At 50.7% G+C, this 10,725-nt stretch overlaps 1 pseudogene; it reads left to right on the top strand.

Moving 5' to 3' along the window:
• The first annotated feature begins 311 nt into the window (after window positions 1-311).
• Window positions 312-3,282, top strand: LOC119356470 (annotated as a pseudogene).
• The last annotated feature ends 7,443 nt before the right edge of the window (window positions 3,283-10,725 follow it).

Raw genomic sequence — 10,725 nt, forward strand, 5'->3', positions numbered from 1 at the left:
TCCGAGACTGCAAGCTGAGCTGAGCCACCCGGCCGGCAATGGCGGAATCCGCGGTGGCCTCGGTGGTGCGAGCGTTCGGCACGCTGGCCGCCAAGGAGGCCGCCTTCCTCCGCGGCGTTAACGCCGACGCCGACCTCCTCAGGGCCGAGCTCCGCCGCATGCAGTGCTTCCTTCGCGACGCCGACGCCAAGCGCCGAGCCGGGGGGCGCGACAGCGAGCGCCTCAAGAACTGGGTCGTGGACGTGCGCGATGCGGCGTACGACGCGGGGAACGCGCTCGAGGAGGCCGACTTCCTCGCGCGCCACCGCCACATGCGGCGCGGGTTCTTGGGCGCCCTACCATGGCTCGCCAATCTCGCCGCGCTTCACACGTTCGGCGTGAAGATTAGGCGCGTCCGGGCCAGGATCCGTCAGATCTCCGACAGCGCCGTGGCCTACGGGATCACGGACCTCGGGGAGGCCAGCGCCTTGGCTGATGTCGAGGAGCAAGAGGTGACGCCTTATGACCTCAGCTGGAACAGTGCAGATAGTGATTTTTTTGTTGGGTTCCACGAGGAGAGGGATGCTATATTCAAGGAGTTGTTGGATCCTGAGATTTCGCCGATTTGCGTCGTCTCCATAGTTGGGATGGCTGGATCGGGCAAGTCCACCCTCGCAAGGAAAGTTTACAACGACCCACGGGTTAAACAACACTTCCATTCCTCGTGTTGGATTTCAGTGTCCGAGAATTACAGGTTTCTTGATCTGATCAAGGATATTGCTACGAGTGTCCTGGGCATTACAAGGGAAAATGTAGTTACTGCAGAGCAGTGATGGTGGGGCAATCAGTGGTGGCAAGTGGAAGCAAATGACCAGTGAAAAATTGGAAAGTATGGGCGAGGAAGATGTCAAGGAACTTCTGAGCGATTTCCTGGCTCAAAGAAAATTTCTTGTAGTATTGGATGATGTTTGGAAGAGTAGTTCTTACGATAAGATAAGTAAGATCCTCAGTGTCTTGCCGGATGTGAACAATGGTAGTAGGATCGTTTTGACCACCCGAGATATGGATGTCGCAAGGCATGTCAACAGGAGAAGCAGCATTCATGAGAAGAAGCTTTTGGATGAGAAGGAGAGCTGGGAGTTGCTTGAGAAGTGGTCCTTTCCGGAGTACCGAGATGTAAGCAGTGCTGATCGATCACGGTTGATGGAGATAGGGAAGAAATTGGCAGTGAAATGCAAAGGGTTGCCGCTTGCTCTTGTGGTCTTGGGAGGTTATCTTTCTAGGAACTTGGACTATGACATTTGGTCAGGATTGGTTGGTAATCTAGACTGGGAAGCTCGCAGGAATGATGAGCCATTCTGGAAGATCATAGATAGAAGTTACAATGACCTCCCAAACCATCAATTGAAATCATGCTTTCTTTATCTAGCCTCCTTTCCAGAAGACTATGTCATCCGTGTAGCAAGACTTTGCAAGTTGTTGATTGCTGAAGGACTTATTCCACATCGGCAGAATCGGACAATGGAAGGTACAGCCAGAGAGTACATAAAGGAGTTGGTACAGAGGTGTATGCTCCAAGCCGTTGAAAGGAGCAAGTGGCATGGCTCGATAAAGAGTGTGGTTCTCCATGACGTGATTCGTGAATGGGCTATTGCAGAGGCAAGGAGGGAGGGGCTGTTCAACATACGGAGCAATCCGACAGATTGCGATCAGGCACTCTCTGATTCAGTAACGGCTTACCGAGTTGCTCTCCATAACTTTGCTGGACGTACTGAGATTAATGTGGCCATGCCCAAGTTGCGGACCTTGTTGGTGTTTTTCAATTTACCGGCAGTATCTGTACTGTGCAGGCTGAAATTTCTCAGAGTGCTTGATCTTCACGGCCTAACAGGTATCAAGTTATTACCATCTGGCGTTGGCATCTTGATACATCTAAGATATTTTGGATTGAAAAAATGTGGATACAGATCGGTTGGCGTTCCTTCCTCAGCTAGCGATCTCTTAAATTTGCAAACCTTTGATGCAAGAGGGTCCAGAATAAGATCACTGCCACGGTTCTTTCGGGATATTCCAACCATGAGGCACCTGTATCTTGGTGAGGTCAGGCGCTGGGTTCCTCCGGAGGTTGGATGGCTTGGCTCGTTGCAGAGTTTCTACTTTTGTGAAAAAACACAGATGCGTGCTGTGAGCGGGCATATGACAGTCAAGGAACGACGATTGGCTGAAAATGGAAACAAACACATTGCTCGCAGAAACGTGAAAAAATGGGCAGCCTTATTCAGAGCTTTGGAGGGAATGGAGCAGCTCATGTTCTTACACTTGGAGAGTTGGAGAACACAAAGGCGCACCAAATGGCGAGGGCGGGTCTTCTCCACACAACTCTTGGGCAGCATTTCGCGCCATAGGCATCTTCAAGTGCTAGAGCTCGCCGGAGACTGGCTGTGCGGGGTTGGCCAGCTAAGCAAGCTCCCTCATTGCCTCAAGAAGCTCAAGCTGATAGCGTCTGAAGAACTGAGTAAAGACCCGATGCCTGTGCTGGGCATCCATCCGAATCTGGTGGTGCTTGTCTTGGAGAGCGCTTTCAAAGGGAACGGCATGATATGCCATGCAGAAGGGTTTCCTAGACTGCGCCACCTGACATTTGAACACGTCGGGCGTCTCGGGTCTTGGAATGTCGAAGCTGGGGCATTTCCTTCACTAACCCATCTGAATCTTAGTGTATCGAGCTTCCCCGTTGTCCCTCCTCTTGGCCTGTTTCATGTGACTTCGCTGCAGACGTTGCTGTTGAAACAGCACCCTATGGACGAGAGCAGTATTTGCTTAAGTACTGTTGGCAAACTAGAGGAGAGGGGGTGCGAGGTCATCATCAAACGGTTGGGTTAATCATGCCAAACTATCCTTGTCAAAGTACTGGGTTAGGGAACTTCAGTGTACTCTTTTCTTTTCCTCCCATGATGACTCCTTTGATTCCTTTGCAAAAGATCAGCTAGTTTGTAATGGTCTCATCCTTTCTTACCGGGCTTCCTGGTCTCATCTTTGTTGACCCAGCATTTGGATAACTTAACCTTGTTTTATTTTCACTCATTTTGTAATGTTAGACCTACTACCTGGCAGTGGCACACAAGATTTTCAGATCTTTGTTATGAAATGCAAGTGTACGGCATTCCATACTTCTTTCAGTAGTGCAGCAGCATAGCCAAATATCGTTCTTGCTTGTGTCTTGCGATTCCAGATGTGCAGCAAATACATGGATGCATAGTTGTTGCTCTGGCTTAGCTGCCCGAGAAACATCTGTTACATGCTTTCTCCCAAGTCCCAATGGCATGTTTTGTCTGTGCAGCTGATGTGCAGTAGAAACAATTGTGTTCAGTGAATGTTGTTGTAAGTACTGAAGCATGAACAGATTTACATAGAAGCTCTCTATTTATCATTATTCTGTATCCGGTTTGCTTTATTTTGATTTTTGATTTTTTTGGAGGGATTTGACATAGAAGTGTTGGCCGTTATTCTTTTATGTCCCACTAGGCGTAATGAATTGAAGTGTTGCTGTTAACATGATCATTGAACCACTGAAGTGAAGATCAGTTTGGGGCTTTGGGCACCCAAAGAACCTCTGAGATGTAAGAGCATCTCCGTCCGTTGCCCCCCTAGGAGGCGCTAAAAAGCGCCGCCTGGGGGCGTACCGGCGTTAAACCGCGTGCTGGGGGCGTGATGCTTCTCAGTCGCCGCGCCCATGTTTTTTTTTGAAAAACAAAATCCGGCACAAACAAGGCGCAAATTTAACCAAACTTCGGAGAGTTCATAACATATTTAAAATATTTTACAAAAGAAGAAAAAACACTACTAGACCCGCCGTCGCCCTCGCCTATCCTCGCCGCCCGCCGCCTTTGAAGCTTTACATGCCGAGGAGCCTGTAGAACTTTGTGTAGTCGCCGCGGCTGCCGTCCCTGCTGCTCCCCTGCCCAAGGTCGCCGACGCGCGGCGGGTTGGACGGACCGGGGGCGTCCTCGTCCTCGTCGCTGTCGAGGATCACCACGCCGTTCTCGTCCTCGCGCCCACGCTGGCGGGCGGCTATCTCCTCCAGGCTCGGCCCTGCCGGACCATCTCATCGCGGAGGTAGTCGTCCCGCACCCACTTTAGGGCATCCTCGTCGGAGAAGCCGCGCCGGACTATGGCCTCGTACTCCGCGGGGAGGCCGGGCTCCACCTTCGGCCTGACGAGCCGGGCGGAGGTGGGGGAGGGCTCGGCGATGCGGACGCCGGAGCTGCGGGTGCGCTGGTTGATCGGCGTGTCCTGGGGCTCCAGCTTGACGGGGAGGAGGGAGGGAGAGCCGGACGAGCGGCCGGACGAGGAGGAGGACGCCGGGTCCATGCGTCTCGGCGTCCACGAGCTCCCACACCGGCGGGAGAAGGAGGGGGGAGCGGGGTACTCCAGCCTGGGCGTGTTGCCGCCCTCTATGTACTCGAGGATGGCCTCCAGCGTGCGGCCAGGCTCGCCCCACCTTTGGCGGCGGCCGTCGGAGTTGAGCCTTCCGGAGGGCACGACACCGTTGGTGGCCTTGAGCTGCTCGGTGTGGCGGCGACGGAAGTACTACTCCCACAGCGGGCTGTCGGGGACGTACCTCGGCCCTTCCCTCGCCGCCTGCGGCAGAGAGGCACGGATACGGGCGATCTCCGCACGACGCGCCGCCCCGGTGGGCGGCGGTGGCACCGGGACCCCGCCGGCGCTGATCCTCCACACCCCGGGCACCCGCATGTCCGGCGGGATGGGGTACTCGGCCTCATAGAGAAGCCGAGCTTCGTTCTCATGAAGGTGGCGGTGGCCGAAGCCGTTCGCCGCCGCGCCGTCGCCTGAAAAGCGCTCGGCCATTGGGTGAACTGGAAACGGCGAGCGAGAAGAGAGGGAGGAACGAGGGCGTCGAGGAACGGGGGCGTCAGCGGTGGAGAGTCTGTGCGTCACCGGTGCGGGAGGGGTCGGCTTATATAGGCGGCGCCCGCGTGGCCGTCGTGTGTACGCGTGGCGGGCGAAGGACGCGTGTCGTCCCGTCTTCACTGCGCCGCCCGTGAGGTATCAATGGAGGAGGCTGACCGGCGCGGCAGCTTTGGCATTGATTCCGCCGCGGGAACTGAGGCGATGAGAACGACGAAGCGACAAGAAGAGCCGAGTCGCTGCCAAGGAGGGCCCGCCGATTTTCGCGCGAAAAACGATTCGGCTGGCGCCCCCAAGCGCCCCCAGCGTGCCTGGTTCGGGCTGGATCCGCCGGCGCCAATTTCAGCTCGAGCAGGCGAAAAAATGGTCGTTAAGAGCGTGACTGGGCCGATTTTTCAGCACCGGCGGCCGAAAAATCGCCTGGGGAGCTTGTTGAGGACGCGATTGGAGATGCTCTACAAATGGGTGCCTTGATTTGACACTGTTGCAACTAATGCGAAAGACTCGTAAACAACATTACTTGCAGTTTTCGTCAAGCAGAGTAGGAGACCCTAGCTGTGGATTGGTGCGATACTAATTGTATCTTGATGTGATCCAGGCGACACATGTGTCTACTCCCTCTACACCAAAATGTAAGACTTATCACAAATTGTGCCAAGGGAGGGCACAAAGGGAGGCTAAAGGACTCTGTCAAGCATGCATCCCGCTGAAGATTAAAGTATTTCTTTGGCTGATGTTCCGTGATCAACTTCCTACATCTATTAACATAGCTAAACGGAACGGTCCAGCGATGGGTCCGTGCGCGTTATGTGGGAACCCTGAGACCGCAAACCATGTCTTCTTTCTATGCCCACTTGCTAGGTTCGCCTGGAGCGTTGTGTGCGAGGCGGCGGGCGTCCGCTAGGACCCGCATTCCTCCTCCGAACTTGTAGGGCTACTTGATTCGGTCCAGGGATAGAACAAGCGTGTGCTGTGGATTAGTATAGGGGCGCTGTTATGGTCCTTATGGCTCACTCGCAATAAACTTACCATTGAGGCTGAGGGCATTCTTTCGTCGCACCCAGCTAATATCATATACAAATGATCTATTCTCATGCAACAGTGGAGTCCATTGGCGAAGCGGAAGGACTTTGAGATCGTGAAGCACGCGCAAGAACGAATTCACCAAGTGTGTGTGGCGGCTAGGGAGCCGGCGATGCCTGCCTAGGGTGGGAGTGCCCTTTTGTTTTGCGAGCCTGCGTTCTCAGATGCTTAGGCCTTGGCCTTGTAACTTGCTCACTGCCCCGCTTTGAACCCTCTAGACTCTCTTGATGCCGGTGCGCCTAGGGCTTTTGGTTTGTGAAATGTTTCAATCGGTTGCTACTCTGCCTGTTGTGTGGGCTTTATTAATTTAAAGCCGGACGCTTCTAACTTCTTCATTCTAAAAAAAATGTAAGATTTTTTGCAGTTCAAATATTTTGGTCCAGAGGTAATACTTTCTAAGGAACATTATATACAGTATGTCATGTGACATGAATCAATAAAATATTATGAATAATGATCTCAGTTAGCAAATGTATTTACAGATTTGGGCTCGTGATTGAAAAAGTTGTGCTTCTTGCTAGGACACTAGAAAATTCTTCTGGTAGTAACAGCGTGCGAAATTCCTCATGCATATACCACATCCAAAAGGCAACAAGAAATATCCTGAATTCCGCTGGTGCCAGTTTCTCTGGTCCGGGTCCGGTTTTCAAATTATGATCCTGATGCTGGTGTGTCGGAAAGGGTACAATCAGAGAAAACTGTGTCAGCATGAAGATGCACGGAAAAGCCGACGGGATTCAGATGTCTACTTTGGTGCAGAGAACTTTGCCTCTTCCAAATTAACCGTGTGAACTAGATTGCATTTTGTGATAAATCATGTACTACAACTTTCTCCCGCGATGGAACTCCAGGACGAGTTACATGCAATGCTTCCTTGTAGAATTTGCAAGCAACAGCTGATTGGACAATACTCTCCCCAGCCTTTTTTCCCCCCTGCATGCATGCGAAATTAACGTGTCCACATTTGCTCCTCCAGAAGCAATAGCATTATCCATTTCACCACTGTTGCAGAAATCCATCCACGCTTCTCAAAAGGGAGAACTAAAAATCTCTCTTTGCAAAAGTTTCATGTAGCTAGTTTGACGAAAAGAATACATTTTCTGTTAAACTATCAATATCAACGAAATGGTTTTTTTAAAGGATCGCAATAACTGGTGATCGTTCCTCTTCTAGGGACAAGTATGAACGATCCCTCCCTGCGAGACCGAGAGCGTGCGATAGGGTGCGAGGCCGAGCCGTGACCGGTTCAACAGCCGTGAGTGATCAACACTGGCTATGGCTAGCCGTACTTCGCGCGTAGGTCGCTGGATAGCAACCTAATGCGTACCCTCCTGCGAACCAGTCCTCTTTATAGGCCAGCCCATTTTTGGTTTTCTTCCCACTGATTAAAGGAAGGTCCTACTTCCCTGATCAGTTGTTTTTTTTCTTTTTTCTTTTGTTTTTCCTTCTGGTTCATTCTTATTTTTTATTTTCTAATTTCATAAACATTTTTTCATCCATGAAAGATTTTGAATTTGTGAACATTTTTGTAAATCATGAACACTTTTTTAATCACGAAACATTTTTTCAAAACCATAATTTATTTGCAAATTTTATTTAGAAAAATTGCAAAATATTTTGTAATTCATGATTTTTTTTTCAAATTTGTGAAAAAAATTTTATTTGCAAATGTTTGCGAACACTTTGGAATTCATGAACCTTTTTTTAAATTCATGAATATTTTTAGAATTTGTGAACATATTTTCGAATACATGAACATTTATTGAATCCACAACCATTCAATAAAATTCATGAACATTTTCCCAAATACACATATATTTTTCAAATTTGAGAATATTTTCTAAACCCGCAAATATTTTTCCAAATTCACACACATTTTTTTATTTTTTAAACATTTTCAAAATTAATGAGCATCTTTTGAACTTGTGAGCATATTTTCAAATTCACGAATATTTTTTAGAGTCTGCGAACATTTTTGGAAATTCATGAACAGTTTTTGAGTTCATATTGTTTTTGAAAATTTTGAACATATCATTGAAAATGCAAAGATTTTTTTTAAATCTCGATCATTTTTTGAATTCATGTTTTTAATATTATTCTGCAAAAAAATGAATTTTGGAACATTTTTTGAATTCATGATTTTTCTTAAAATTTCTGCAGTGGCCGGCCTTTTAGAGGTTTTAGAACAGGAAACAGAGCTCTAGCCTATGTAGCAATAGCACACGCCAGCAAGTGAATAAAACGACAAAATGGGTCGGCCCACTACGAGCCGACCTGCGCTTTTGGTCGCTATGCATCGACCTGTGTGCTAAATAGGGGGTCCCGTCAATGCTGATCGATCCTGGAGACGACAACGTGAAGGCGTACTCCACGCTGTAGGCTCCTTCTTCAGCACTGAAATGTGCCAGCAATGCTCGCACCCCTCCGTGATTGGTCGTATTCTTTGGGTTGCTACTAGGATTGCCTTATGCCGTAGGTCGTACTTGGGCATTTGGTTTTGGTTGGATCACGCCTTTTCGGCAATGTAAGGGTCATGGTGGTGTTGCGGTAGTGCTTTCTTCGGCAATGTATATGGGCCGTGCCGTCTTCGCCCTTCGGTGCTAAATAGAAAGATCACAAGTCAGAACCGCCCTAAGGAAAGACTAAACATGACCGGCCGAAACATAAGGAAAATGCCCTAAACCAAAACGGGAAAGAAATTTGGTGGATTGATCGCAACGTGCCGCGGCTCCAGGAACCTTCCTAGCCATGTTAATACGGCATGCAATCTCGTGTGATCTCCTATACTATAGAAAGAGGAGACGCCATGCCTTGTGTGCTCGGCGATTCCCCGACAGCGATCTCCACCCCTCCCTCGCTTTCCACTCCACGCATAGGTCGATCGATCGACATGCCTCGCACGAAGCAGGTAATGAAGCTGGTCGACAACGGCAAGAAGCGGGATCTGACGTACAGGACCCGCCTGGGCAGCCTCGTCAAAAAGGTCTCGGAGCTCTCCACGCTCTGCGGCATCGACGTCTTCCTCCTCTGCGTCAAGCCCGGCCCGGCCGGCGGCGAGGTCACGGCCTGGCCGGAGGACCGCGACGCCCTGCGGGAGCTGGTCGCGCGCTTCCGCGGGACTCCCCCGGAGAGGGTCAAGGAGAACCTCAACGCCGCCACCTACCTCCAGGGCGAGCTGGCCAAGGGCCAGCGCAAGCTGGTCAAGGCCAGGCACTGCCGGCTGGACGACGTGCTCACGCAGTGGGACCGCCACCTCGACGACCTCTCCGTCCACGACCTCAACGAGCTGTACCGGACGCTGGGCGAGACGCTGCAGAGGGCGCAGCGCCGGATCGCCGAGCTCGGCGTGACGTCGTCCGCGCTCGCGGTGGTGACCGCGCCCGAGCAGCAGCATGGCCCGGCGTTCCCTGGCAACGCCTTCGACTTCGGCTTCGGCTGCTTGTCCTCGGGCGCCACCTCCTCCGTGGCCCTACCCCTACTAGGAGCGCAGGACTACCACTACCTTCCCCGAGACATCCCGCCGCCGCCGCCGCTCTCTGTCCAGCCGCCCTACCTCGGCTTCCACATGCTGCCGTCGGGCATCGCCTTTGGGTCCCCGCTGCCGCTGCCCCTTCAGATGTCGGCGCCGTCGGGTTTCAGCTTTACCAGCGCAGCAGGCATGAGCATGACGATGGACCGCCTGCATTACGACGCCAACGCCGTCGTCAATGGGGGCACGGCGGCAACCGGTGCGGCGTTTTATGATGATTTTGGCAGCAGGCAGGGGCAGGGTTTTGGTACTGGTGCGGCATACCACCACCAGGATCTACTTGGGTATGGCTGCTTTGACGCCAGCTACGATGTTGAGCCCCGGGCTGCTGCCGGGGTTTGGCCGCTGGCTACTCCGAATAATAATCAAGTGGTGGACGCTGCCGCCTACCAGCTGCAGAATGATCCATCTGCGTTATGGTCGGAGAATGGCGCCGGTCACCTTGCCCTGCAGGGCGGACAAGAAGAGCGGGCTCGGCTGCGGCGGTTTCACCGGAGGGTGTAGCGTCAGTCTGAACATGCATGCATGCATGATGTGTTCAAGGTTATTTTGTGTCTATCCACAAGACTACAAAGTTAGATAATGTTAGTAAAATGTTTTTCTTTGTTGCACCAGAGTACTAGTATAATCAGATATTAGTCTCTTTAAAGCATGCATGCAGTCATTAAATATTATTTAATAGAGATAGATGCCTTTCTTATCAGCGTATGCGTGCTCTTATTAGCATAACCTATCCTGAATACATGCCCTTAGTTAATTAGCATAACCTATATAGGTTGCTGCATTATATGAAAATTTTGAACTTGGTATAATATCTAATAACAGGATGCAAATATTGTTTTTTTTTGTAAACTTTAGTTTATAAAAGTTTTGAGTTCCTACTTGATATGTACAGAAAAGTCTCAAGACACAAATATCCACCTTCTATGCAAGTATGATCACATACAAGTCTGCTTAGGTTATGTTCACAATAGATGATGCAGCACTCAAAATACCCAATTTTGGTCATAAGTCTCATCAGAATAAATTCATACGACCAAGCAGTGAACTCCCAAATGCGACTACAGAGATGCGCCAACACCGTTGAGCGAGCCAATCGAATGAATTTCAATCAAGCAAAGTTCGGACGATCCATGCAATACCATGGTGTTATAATTAGTGGCAAGGTAGACACAAAATGAGTGAGTGAGCGAGCGACTGTGGGG

This window comes from Triticum dicoccoides, chromosome 2A, assembly GCF_002162155.2.
Source record: "Triticum dicoccoides isolate Atlit2015 ecotype Zavitan chromosome 2A, WEW_v2.0, whole genome shotgun sequence".
NCBI classification, from domain to species: domain Eukaryota; kingdom Viridiplantae; phylum Streptophyta; class Magnoliopsida; order Poales; family Poaceae; genus Triticum; species Triticum dicoccoides.